Here is a 3,562-nt window from a genome sequence, read left to right as displayed (position 1 = left end):
ATTAAAATAAATAATAAAAAATCATAAATAAATATTTTTAATGAAAAATAGTTTTTATGCATAAAAAATTACAATAAATTTGGTATATGTGTATGATGAAGATGAAGCATGGAGATTTGTCTTAGTCTACCTCCATCCTTATGTGAAAATGTATGTTTATCACTTTTCTACAGGGAAAAATGCATGAAATATCCTCTTAAACTAGTGCATAATTGTAAAACCTAAACGATAGGGGGAAAGGGGTTGTGGAAAGTTAAGTATCAATTAAATTCTAATTTCCATGTATATTATGACATACAGGAGTCGCTTCATTTAAATTTAAAGGGACAATAGCATGGATTAGTCGAGTGTTATTTCTAAGCAATGAAGCCATACATTAGAAATGAAATCATTGAAAGAATGTTTTTCACAAGACATGTTGGCTCATTTGTGGTTAATTTGTTTGAGCATTGTATGGCCTTATACCTTGTATTTGCATTTCTATATATAGTATCAAGAAAGAGGAAGTCTCTTGGATGCATTCTAATTGGTTATTAAAAATGTTGACCAACAATGAGAGTGTGAGAATCCCTAAGTTGTAGTATAATATGATTTATTTTGGGAAATGATTAAGTGAGGAAACAAAAATATCTCCTAACATGTAGCTTGGAAAAAGAGTGAAAAATGCTACAATTGTGTTTTATGTTTGAGACAGCGCATCCTGGGGCCAATCCCTAAGGTGTAGGAGAGTCATAAGAGCCATGATGATCGATTGGGGGATGCTTTGTATGTGTGTGCAACAAGGTGTTAGTCACCTATATGTGTAGGCTACTCCCTCTACTGGAGTTGGGAGAAAAAGAAACATTTGACTAAATTGATACAAATATGTGATTTATTTAGAGTAGTGTATAGCCTCCAAATGCTCATGGCCATGAGACCATGAGGGTGGTTTGGTGCGCATAAGAACCTAGCTAGAGCTCTAAAGCTAATGTCGGGCCCACTTTTGGTCCTGACACGTGGTGTGTTTTCTTGGAGCTACTAATAAGTGGCAATTTTTGAATCTTGGTTAATAGGGATCAATGCTTTAGTGTATTCCAAAGAGCATTGAAATAGATCAATTATTTGTCGATAGACACCATCAAGCCAATGCCCAATGTCAAGAAAGAGATGAGAGGGCTAGAAGGTAGGATCGAAAAACAAAACGCAACGACTCTCAGCAATGAATATCTTGGCTCTTGCAACGATGAAGAACGCAGCGAAATGCGATACGTAGTGTGAATTGCTGAATTCCACAAATCATCAAGTCTTTGAATGCAACTTGCGCCCGCGGCTCAAGCAGAGATCCTTACGAGATATTCTCCTAAGCATAGTAGTTCCATTTCCTTGAGAAAGAGAGATCTTGTTGACCCTATTATCCTAGCCAGCCCATTAGGAAAAGAGGTTAAGCTCTAGTATGCCTCTTATCGTAACAAGTCAACAAACATCGAGTGGGGGTGTAGTCCTATGGATATAGATCCCTGTAGTGAATTCGGTTATCATTATGGTGCAACCTATTGTGATACTTTGTAGGAACGTCAGATTTGCTTGCCTTAGGTTTCCTTTTATCCATCTTTAATGGGTTGGTAGAGGAAGATGTGGAGCTCCACATAAGTGATTTCCAAAAATTAGTGTGTTCAATTGCCAAATTTAGGATGAAGGACATATCATGATGCTTTTCAACATGACTCTGAAAAGAAGAGCTAAATGTGGCATCATGACTTGGAAGCTGGGACCATAACCATGATTGACTTATTCTTTATGGCCTTCTAAAGAGATTTTTCCCTTGAGATAGGTGGCTAGTATTGGCTACATGTTCTGAATGTGACATGTCAAGAGCCCCATGAGAATGCTCAAGCATACACCCTAGAAATTGAAAGAGCTGTTTCACAAATTGCAAACCTCTATTCCTATTTTACATGCTGTCCAACTACATTACTTTTTACATGGATTAGACTTCAATATCCAAGTGCAGTTGAGTAGTGTGGCTCTTACTGATATAGACATTGCTATTATACAAGCAGAGGAGGTAGAATTGTACTTACCAATAGCCTATGGAGTCTAGGGCTAACATAAATGAGTCTAGGTCCTAGAAATAATTTGGCATTGATCAGTGGAAGTCAAGGTGTGACTAGTATACCTATGACCAATTTGAATGGAAGAGAAAGTATAATGCAAAATGTGCCTATGCTATTGATTCCTCTTAATATTCCTATGCCAATGGCTAGCCAAATGGTTCCACTAAATAATGGAATCCATATGATGAACCCTAATATCATGCTAACTAATCAATGATCGATCCCTAATCTGGTGGTGGGTGAGGCCAGCTAAACGGCAAGCGGATGATCACAATTATGAGTCTAGTGTGTCAAATGTTCTTAGCGAAGTCAAGGACATGATGAAGCATTATACCAATATGATAATGAAATAGTATAGAAAAATTGCTGTAGATGTTAATTTCCTAAAGAAGCAGCAAAAATTGATAGGAAGTCAATGCCCTAAAGAGGGTGGTCCATCAAGATTTAGCTTTAAGTGGTGTAGTGGTTAGCACTTTCCGAGAAGCTACCTTAATGACAAATGCGACATATGTAGATTCTAGAAAGTCCAGCCGTCTAGTTAGTACTTGCTGGAATAAGATCAGCTCTCTTCAGCAAAGGAGTAGATAACCACGTCTTATCAATCATCGAGTACAAGGGAATAACCTTCAACAGGATGAGGGACCAAAGTAAATATTGTAGACACGAAGTCGCAAATTGGGGGTGACCAAGACTAATTATATGTATATGGATAAACTGTGCCTTGGGATAGTCTTTGCAACAATGAAGAAATTTAGGGACTACATCCTATATGAAAAGCATTATTTTATATGAAGGCAAAGGGAGTGAGGCTATTGATGAATAAGTTGCAGCCTCCTGACTACCTAGCGAAGTAGTTGATCACTTTGCAGGAGTTTGATTATGAAATTGGAAGTAAACTGTCAAAGTTGTAGGGCATCTTTGAATGCCTTGTGGATTTTGGGGAATTCAAAATAGACAGGATCTCCATTCCATCCTGGTATGTTGCCATAACACATTATCAATCCATGAGAAAGGTTGGAGCTGCTTTGTCGAAGACTGAAAGGAGAAAAATTAGGTAGTAAGCCTTGAAATTTTCCTTGATTACAAGAATAATATATCAGCAAGGGGTCAATGATGTTTATTGCTGATGTGGCATGCCCGATGAGGTTTCATTTATCTTGGAAGAGTGTTATGACTCCCCCTATGGAGGGCACTTTGCTGGACATTTGACTACACACAAAGCTTTGAGAGCTAGATATATTAGCCTTGAAATTTTTCTTGATTACAGGAATAATATATCAGCAAGGGGTCAATGATGTTTATCGCTGATGTGGCATGTCCGATGAGGTTTCATTTATCTTGGAAGAGTGTCATGACTCCCCCTGTTAGAATATCAATCTCCCATTACTCTCCTATCAGTATGTATGACCGACATTAGCTGTGTCCACCTGTATCAGCAAGTGTGGGACATTAAATAAGTCGGTGGTCTT

At 37.9% G+C, this 3,562-nt stretch overlaps 1 non-coding gene across 1 annotated transcript; it reads left to right on the top strand.

Annotated features, from left to right (window-relative positions):
- The first annotated feature begins 1,187 nt into the window (after positions 1–1,187).
- Positions 1,188–1,334, top strand: LOC148027891 (5.8S ribosomal RNA). Its single transcript, XR_015692741.1, has one exon. It is a non-coding gene; the product is annotated as a 5.8S ribosomal RNA (ribosomal RNA).
- The last annotated feature ends 2,228 nt before the right edge of the window (positions 1,335–3,562 follow it).

Source organism: Lygodium microphyllum, chromosome 12, assembly GCF_053477565.2.
Source record: "Lygodium microphyllum isolate KBCC chromosome 12, Lygodium_microphyllum_v1.1.10, whole genome shotgun sequence".
NCBI classification, from domain to species: domain Eukaryota; kingdom Viridiplantae; phylum Streptophyta; class Polypodiopsida; order Schizaeales; family Lygodiaceae; genus Lygodium; species Lygodium microphyllum.
This window is presented reverse-complemented; position numbering and strand designations above follow the sequence as displayed.